Source organism: Thermobia domestica, chromosome 8, assembly GCF_964235325.1.
Source record: "Thermobia domestica chromosome 8, izTheDome1.hap1.1, whole genome shotgun sequence".
Classification (NCBI taxonomy): domain Eukaryota; kingdom Metazoa; phylum Arthropoda; class Insecta; order Zygentoma; family Lepismatidae; genus Thermobia; species Thermobia domestica.
In genome coordinates, this window is record NC_137461.1 from 73960515 (window position 1) to 73969960 (window position 9446).

The following is a 9446-nucleotide window of genomic DNA, read 5'->3' on the forward strand; positions in this document are numbered from 1 at the left end:
GAAAGATTGTTTATCAGTCATGTAAGTATTGTCCTTCTGAGATCTCGCTTTCATAAACAAGTGACATCGTGTTGCAAGAACTCAGTTCTCAATTTTTATCTTACTGAATATGACTACCTTTCTTTCCATTGCAAGGTAAACTCAATGCAAGTGTTCGTAATGTGTGGCCACTTAATCATATGCGTCTTAAAAATGGAAACAATAATTTTAGGTTTAGAGCATTTGTTTTCAGACTTGCAATTGAGCATTTCATCTAGTTGTTCAAAGCAAGATCGAGTTGCTAATAAACTGAACTTAATACTTTCCCACTTTGTGTTCCATGCGTGGGGATGAATATGTTACAAAGAACCAGCAAGAAAAATTATTTCCAGCTAAAAAGACATGTTTTAGTTCTTTAAACATGCAATCTGAATACAATGCAAAATATTCACTTTTTGAAAAGGAAACTGCAAAAACTTTTAAGATTCATTGATTGTCTCTATCCTCTTTCATCACCGGAGCTACACAGGAGGGAATCTATAATTTGTAGTTGAATCTGAATTACTTTTATACAATTATACACCTACCGGACATCGAACCGATAACCACCAACCCACAGGCAGTTCAAACATGCTTCAACATATTTCAACATTCATGAACAGATATTACATAAGAGGACAAGGAAGTAATTTATTTGTCCATCATTTATATATATTTTTATTATGGTTTTATGACAACTAAGGTCTATTAGCTCAGACATACAAACACCTAAACTAGTATATGTCATTTCAATATTTAGTATGACTTTATCCTGAAGGTTTTTACTATTTTCTGTACAAACGCGACACAATTTTAAAGGAAACTTCTGTTCTAAAATGTACGTTATGAAAAAATCAACTTCTGGACGTAAGTAAAAGATTTTATATGAATGTTCTCAGCCCCAAAGAATAATTTAATGCTTGTAAATTATGGCCTATTCAGTAACAACACAATGTATAGCCCAAAGGCTGCTTCAATGCTAGCCAAGTTGAAATTATTTCATGAACAGTTTTGCCCTCTTGCTTGCATCGAACTTTCAACGTTTTCTTCCAAAGATCAAGTACTTCTTGCCAGGGCTCGACACTATGCTTTAACCACGCTAAGCTGTTTTCAATATCTGTGCCACATTCTGAAAGAGAAGAATAAACTTACCAAACAGATCTGTATTACATTAAAAACTTAGTAATAAATTCCTATATTTTTCAAATATCAGTTAAAATGATTCTATATTTTCATAAGTCCTCTGTACAAGTATTTATATTCATATGTAATATATAATAAAGAAAAGAAAGAAAGAAATATATTTACAAAAAAAAAAAAAAAAAACTGTTCTGGAACTGTTCCTGTGAAGCTGAACTTGAAAATTGCCTTCAAATGTTAATCTATATTTCCGGCACAAATATCGAATGCCTTTCATCAGAATGGTTTAATTCTTCAAATATGTAGAACTTATGTAAATTACATGTTCTAGCTTAGTACTTCAATGGTATAACGTAATAGTGGTACTATATAAGTATAATGACTATCTACGACGAAGAAAGTCGCAAAATATTTAGTAATAAATGCTACTTATCATTTCTTATGAACAGAGTAACTCTTGTAATGAAGGATTTGAAGATTAAGCATACAAAATTTGGACTTGTTCAGTCTTGTAAATAGAAACACACAGAATCTTAGTATTGATTAATATAGTGTACTATTTAATCCTTAATAGATTAGTTGGTTGCTTAACTGAAGAGTAGGTGAAAAATTTCTCGACTGTAGTTTTATGTTGTAAACAGTAACAATATCTACACAGTCCCATTATTACCTTATACTATTGAAATACTCAGCTTGAACTGAGCTTGAACGCATATACACTTTAAGTTTTGAGCCATCCTGATGAAAGGCACTCGATATTTTTGCCAGAAATACATGTGAACATTGAAGAACCACGTTTTAATCTTACAGGAATATTTTCAAGTTAGTATCGACTTATATTAATGTGTGTTCCATACGTTCAATTAGCAGAGAAAAAAGAATTAAACGAATTTAAACCATTTTTTAAAACATAGTTCTTGCAAACCCTGGCACAAAATAGGTAAATCATTGGCACTTTTTAAAGTATGATCGGGGCCTCGGTACTTCAGTGGTAGAGCGTTAACCTCTGACGTGTGAGATACCTTGTTTGATCCCAAATCGCGCTAAGTGACACCGTCTGCGTGGATTTTTCGGGGTTCTCCCGTTCCTTCCCACTTTATTCATTTCTTATCATCATCACCATCTCCTTTGGTCTACCTGGCATAACTATGGGACATAAAACTCAAAGGTTTACTTTCATTTTTAAACGTATGATCAGAGATGAATAAATCATTTGCTAGATTACATTTTAAACATTACCATCTAGCGTAGAAGTTCCAGTGTCACGCTTTTCTGTTGAAGGACCTGACTCTGCAACAATGCCAAACTTTCTTAACGACTTGCGTGTATTTCTGTATTTGTCAACGAGTTTTCTTTTCGAAATCTTCTGATTTGGACCTTGTGACTTTGGTGGAATATAATACACTTCCTAAAAAAGACATTGTTACTGTAAGATTTAGAATTATAACCTTAATAAATTAAATTATGTATAAAAAACATTTCAGACAATTACAGAATAATTTATCATATTTATACCCTTCTATGTGATGTTCCACTTTTAATATAGCATACGTTTTCTACAAACAAACCCTCCATTCTGCATGGGGTATTCTCGCATGTATATATATATATATATATTTGGGAGGGGGAATAGATAAACTATTCTTGTCTCATAGTCACATAGACTGGTAACATTACAAAGCACACGTTAAGATTTTCAGCATAAAATTTACCCTATAAAGTCAGCATATTTGCTTCCCCACCTTATTTGCTTCAATAGTTCTCCAAATTCTCGTCGAACTCATTCTCCCACATTAAAAGGTCGAAGTTTTGCTATTCAAATGTCCAGCAGTAACATTGATTGAAAGTTATGTGAATAAAGTGTCTATATAATAACTGAAACGTTAGTTATATGCATACCTGACATTCCGTTGGAAACAGCTCCTTTATCTGTAATGCCAAATGTTGAAAATTTCATTGCAAAGAGTTACATTCGTTTCCATAAAATGATCAATTAACATTGTAACTAACTGCTTCCTAGTGATCAATTAACATTGTAACTAACTGCTTGTTGTTTTGAAGATATTCATTGCAAACTTTTCTGCCTGTTAAGCTCTGTTTTAGAAAAGTCTTAAGATTCTGAGGAAAAAACAAACAGCATTATATGTACGATTACGTCATTCAAGATCACTTAATCGAATTCACTGAAATAGAATTTCAATTTTGCATTTCTGTATAAATTAATAGCTGATTAACTTCTGTTGAAGGATAACCATATTTAATAATACATAACTATATAAATAAATAAATGAATGAATAATAATTACGCCTAGAAATCAAACTGAGAATTTCTGCTTTTCAGGTATTCCTTACACAAATTATTGGTGATTGATATTCAAAGAAACACAATTTTGCTTAAAATATACAATGTCCCTTATTACATTTAAGTCTGTTTGTTCTATAAACTAAGGAAATTAACTTACGAGGAGCTCACAGCAGCATTGGTGTTTTCACTTCAAACATAATAAGCTCTGTGCAGCTCTAAAATTGCACTATTCTTATAGAACACACTTTTGAAATGACACCATTACTATATACGCGAATCTTTGGGTTTATTGTTTGACAAATACTGAAGTGTATCGACCTGGCATGACAAGAAACGAAAGTTGGTATTTTAGTATGATCTATTTTTACTAACTCCAAGGAAATATAAATTTTATAGATAAACGCATTAAAAAAAAAGTTACAATTTTAAAGATCCTGCATATCGTGATATCATTTCGCTTAAATTGAAGTAACCGAAAATATAACTGAATACCAATCTCTTCGCCCTCTCAGCTACTCTAGTCGATAACGCGTGTATCCTTGATGTATGTGGTCCTGGATTCAATTCCCGGTGAGAGCACAAAAAAAATGCGATCGTTCACTTTCATTAATCACCTGTTTACCTTAGTCTAAACAGCATAACCGTGGGACGTTCCAAAAGCTCTTTCAATGTACCTGATGCTTTCCTGGTATCGTAATGCAAATAAATTTTCTCGGGATATCAGCCAGGTGATGTGTTCGTTGTGCAAAGTCTCGAGAACAAACATTGTTCTCATGATACTGACCCTGATGATGAGAACAACGTCTGTTCTCGAAACTTTGGACAACGAGCACATCATGTGATTGATATCCCGAGAAATGTTACTTGCACTAACAAAGATGGAATAAATATAACGCAGGCTGTCACCAGATTAAAAGGTGAACGCCAACATCTTTTACATTTCGACTGGTAATGAATCATATTTGCACAGTTCATATTTGCAGCATAAGTATCACTGTATCAATTCATATTCAAGTGACTAAAGGCAGAACACTTACAAAATCTGTCAGCTTGAAGAGCTTCGAACTCCGAGACTCTGTAGAGAAATTTGTCTCTCGTTTCAGCATCGTATCAGTACCTCTTTTAGTAGGTAATGGCATGGAACAACTGCTTTCTGTAGTTTCAGATCGAACTGACACTGAGTCATCTGGCGTTGACACTGATGGTGAAGCAAATGAGAGAGAACCGTCATCTAGCACATCATAAATTTCAACTGTGTTTGTTTCTACAAATTCCTTAAATTTTGCTCATAATTTTGCACAGGTCCCTATTTTGGGAATTAACTGAGTAATTAGTTAATGAATTAAATGCTGCTTCGTCTATTTCCTGTTCTGAAATATAGATTGAAAGTTTATAATTAACCAGATATTTACTGAATATCAAAAAAGAATTATACACTGGTGAAAGCATTTAAGGTTTATTACACTACCAAGCGAAATTCGGTATGTTACGCGATCATGTGCCACACAAAGAGTATAGGAAGTTGCTCACCCCAGTTTTTTTTTTTTTTTTTTTTTTTTGCCTTTACAGAAATGGGTGTATTTGGGCTAAGCTAAAGAGAAAAATGTTCATGGTAACTTCATACTTCAGCTTCATACTGTCAAAGTTACAAGGGTATAGAAGCAACAACAAGAATTTAAGAGCATTTTTAACTCATGCAAATCATTTTGTAATTTGGTACATAACGGGTACCTATGGCTAACAATAAGTCTAATGCTAACCGATTGTTTTCAAAGACTAATGTACTTCTAACAAACAATGAAAGGTTCTATGCAGAAATCATAGCCTGTCTCCTCTCTCTCTCTCTCTCTCCTCTTTGCAATTTCTGACATTGGTCGTTTTGCTCCAAACCACAGAATTATCTTTTGGAGATAATACACTATTCTCTGAATGCTTTGAAGAATGTAATATTTTCCGAATATCTAATAGAAGTTACCTAATAAGAAGTATACACTCGAATATATATAGGGGGGGGGGGGTAGTGGTTCATGTTACGGAAGCACAATTTTGTAAAATTTACAGAAGAAATATGATATAGGGTACACAAGCTGAATTTTACGTTTACAAGTGGAGCGTTACTAGTGTCAAAGCATGACAAGTGCTATTGAAACTCGTATCATTGCAATATCCCACCTCTTTTCATATCTTTACTTACGCGTATACCCGCCATCACTGACGTGCCTTCTCCCTGCGCTGCCGCTTCGGCTTACCATCTTTGCTTAGTCCTGACTATTAGATAGCATTCGCGCTTTTTAGTGTCCACCTAGCACAGGTGACGTTTATGCACTGTATATTTATGATAATCAGAAAGTTTTATTTATACGCAAATCGTAAAAGAACTGTGATTTTTTTCACTATTACTTGTGGTGGGGCCATCGATATTTACCTGTAATAAGTGAGATATTTTCATGTCGCCAAGCGTAAGTCTTTTAGGGGTCAGTAAGAAGTAAATTAGTGAAAATTATATATTTTTTTAACAATTATTTCGAGTGGTGTATCGAAAGTAAAAATGCACGCTTTTATCAGCGTATTTCACGATAAATATCGATTTCAAAGGTAAGGATTCTATATTTGCGTTCCATGAAATGTTCTTTCGAAATTATGCTTTATATTTCGGACGACATTTAGTATCTCTCCCAAATCCATCGACGGCTCAGGACCCAGTACTGTGACTTAGAGTAAGCTGTTGTTAACTACCTCGTTTATGCGAATACCCACCGTCGCTGACGCGTTTGCTCCCTACGGACGCACATCGTTTCTAACTGTCGGGCCCCCGCTGCTACGCTTCTGTTCTGATTCTGTTCGATAGCATAAATGGTTTTCAGTGTCCATATAGCACAAGTTGGTTAGTGTTTTATGCGTAGTTTTTATGCTATACGTTCGCACTGTACTTATACTCATGACTACTTTACATTTACAAATAACGAATGGTAACCCCTACAATGTAAGTCAGAGTCAATACCAAGTGATCTGGGGGAGAAACTAAATAATAACCCATATTTCTTCCGTAAATTTTAGATTTTTGTTCATCTGTAAACTATAAATGCACCAATTTATTTTGCAAACTACTAGCGTTAATGTCACTTTATTTACCCCTTTCCGAAAGTATCTAGTGGTAATAGAAATTACCCCAACTCTTGCCCCTGCAATTTTATACCCTGCTCTAGTGTCGTCAATGCCCCCTTTATCCATATGTAAGGGCCTAGGTTTTACTTAATAATGCCCGCTCCGGGTGGTAAACTCACTTTGAAACCAGAAATTACTCTCTGTTAATTCTATGAAAATTGATCAAAAATTCCCTAACCTTAAGCGAACCCGTTCCTACAACTACCTTACTCTACTGTACCCTACCCTACTCTAATCTACTACACCTTTGAAAGCGATTCTACATATCGATGCGCAGTTGGGGTGTGCATTGTTAAGTTTACCCAAGGCGTAATTGTTACGCCAAATTTACAGCCAATAGAATAAGTACATGTGAACTAACAGCAAAAGTAACATATACGAAAAAGTACACTTGCCTTGAAACACGTCGATTAGCTGCGGTAAATTCCAGCTTCTTAATAAATTTGTATCATGGATCCATTACGTCGTTGAAAAGTAACAATTACTTCTCACTTCACATCACTGTGACTTCGCTGAGAAAGTGGTATAGTGTACACTACACTCATTTACACACAGTTCTTTTACGGTGTCCCTTATGATTGTTGTTCTACATGTAAGTTATTTTTATTTTTGCGATCCACACTTTCGTAATCTAAATGTTTATCCAGAATGCAAATAAACACATGTGACCTTGTAAATAAACATTTTGGTCCGGAAAACCAAATAATTACCAAATCAGTTAAAATTTGGTTCGCATAACCAAATTAATCAACCAAATGTTCTGACCAAAAAATATAGTGTTCATGACCAAACACGTTTGGTCAAAATGACCAAATTTTGGTTAAATTAACCAAAAAAAGTGACCAAATGCTCTGACCAAACAAATTTGGTATTCCTGACCAAGCCCTTTTTTTCAGTGTATTCTACCATTATACTCTTACCATATTAATCCCACACAGTACAATAAACTGACAAGATAAAACATTGTTACCACTTGCTACTATTTCAACGAAGTCATTGAGCTCTACTGAATATTCGAAACTTTGCACATTAAGAGCATTACATTGCTTTATATTCATAAAGTAACAATTAACAACAAATACACTTACTATTTAAAAAATGATAAAATGTGTTACACATACTAATAATATATGTGGTAACTCACTCTACAAGATTTTACAAAAGCAAGCAAGAGAATAGAAACGTGAAGAACACGACGAAGGATCTATTTATTACTTGCCTGTCAAGATACTTTCTTCTACTTGAAAAATGTAAAACATAGCAAACGCTATCTCGTAAATGAATGTCGATCTGTCAAAAATTAATTTAAATTATCGTTTATAGGAAGATTTTAGCCTCTTTCTATTTAAAATATTGTGTGGTGTCCAATATGCGGAATTCAAGATGGCTGCCATGATGTACACAAAATCATTTAACGCAGTTTTATACCAATGCGAATAGTAAAAGTGAGGGGGAACACCAAGGAACGCCGTATCCCCACCTCGAGAAAACATGTACGGCATCTCCCAGTTCCTAAAAAATTATGATGATCAAAGATAGGCAGGGGAAACGGCGTGCAGCTACTTACAGTCCCCTTACCTTTTCAGATCCACTTTTACCTCTGACGAATGTCAAATTATAACATTTGCTTTTCCTCCATCCATGCGTCACTTTGATACTGCCTTGTCATGATACATTTTCCTATTAGATACCTATGCCAAATATAGCATACCTTGCCTGAAACACTTGATGTGTGGAAAACGAGTTCACATTCTCATTTGTGGGAATATTCAAGCCTAAGTTGAATTGTAAAATCACAACCTTTTACATAAAAAAATATTGTGTGATATGCAATATGGCAAAATTCATGATGACTTCCATGGTGACCACACTGCAAATTAATGCAGTTTTTGCAATGTTAAATACTATGGAAGAACTGCAATGATATATTATATTACACAAGTAATTCAACTTAATTTTATTTACATTATAAATTGTGTTGGTTAAATTTCACTCTCTTGTAACAGGTGTAAAAAGAAATTATGCCATGGAGATTATTCACATTAATTATGATTCCTAGATTTTGTTATTCACAAAATACTGCAAGCTAGTATATTACATCAAAAGAACTTACATAACAAGATTGTTAAATAACTGTCAATAAATCAGCATTTTAATTTCAGCATTGTATTACACTAAATGTTTGTAATATTGTAAAATCTTTGTACTCATCTTTTCCAGTAATTTCTTAGATTGGCAGAATTTAAAATATTAGGAATTTTGTGTACAGAAAATTTTAAAGATTTTTGGCAGCAGAATGTTCTTTCTCAGGATCTCAGGTCCTTTTTGAGGTTTCACGTGCCTGTTGAAGTCGGTACCGCTTGAAAAACTTCTTTGAAAATCTACAATCTCACGTTTTTCGGCCATATAAAATGTTTCCTTCAAAATTCAGGGGTGTGTAAAAAGAGAGTAGAAGAGAGGAACGAATGTGAGCAGGGACGTTATTCGAGTCACGGAAGTAAAAATTCGGAATAACTTCAGAGTATAGATAATTCGATAAATGAGTCATATCTTAGAATTATTAAGCACCTTGCGGTATACGATATTGTTCGAGTCTGAATAGTGTTTAAAGGATTTAAGAAAGGCTTTTATTGTTATGTGCTCAAATCATCAAGCTTAACGATCTCAGAGAACATTTTATATCGGCCGAAGGCAGAGCTGTGGATTAGGATCTCTTTGTCGGAAAGGAACCAGCGACACAACAGGTATGGCATTCTTATTTTGGCCTGTTTTCTTTATCAGTATCCGTCACAAATTCCAGATAGCTACTAAACATGAC

At 34.2% G+C, this 9446-nt stretch overlaps 1 long non-coding RNA gene across 1 annotated transcript; it reads right to left on the minus strand.

Moving 5' to 3' along the window:
• Positions 1 to 758: 758 nt before the first annotated feature.
• On the minus strand, positions 759 to 3220 carry LOC145691767 (uncharacterized). The gene is made up of 3 exons (XR_014132541.1): positions 3058 to 3220; positions 2398 to 2566; positions 759 to 1147 (listed from the first exon to the last, which is right to left on the minus strand). It is a non-coding gene; the product is annotated as an uncharacterized LOC145691767 (long non-coding RNA).
• Positions 3221 to 9446: the final 6226 nt, after the last annotated feature.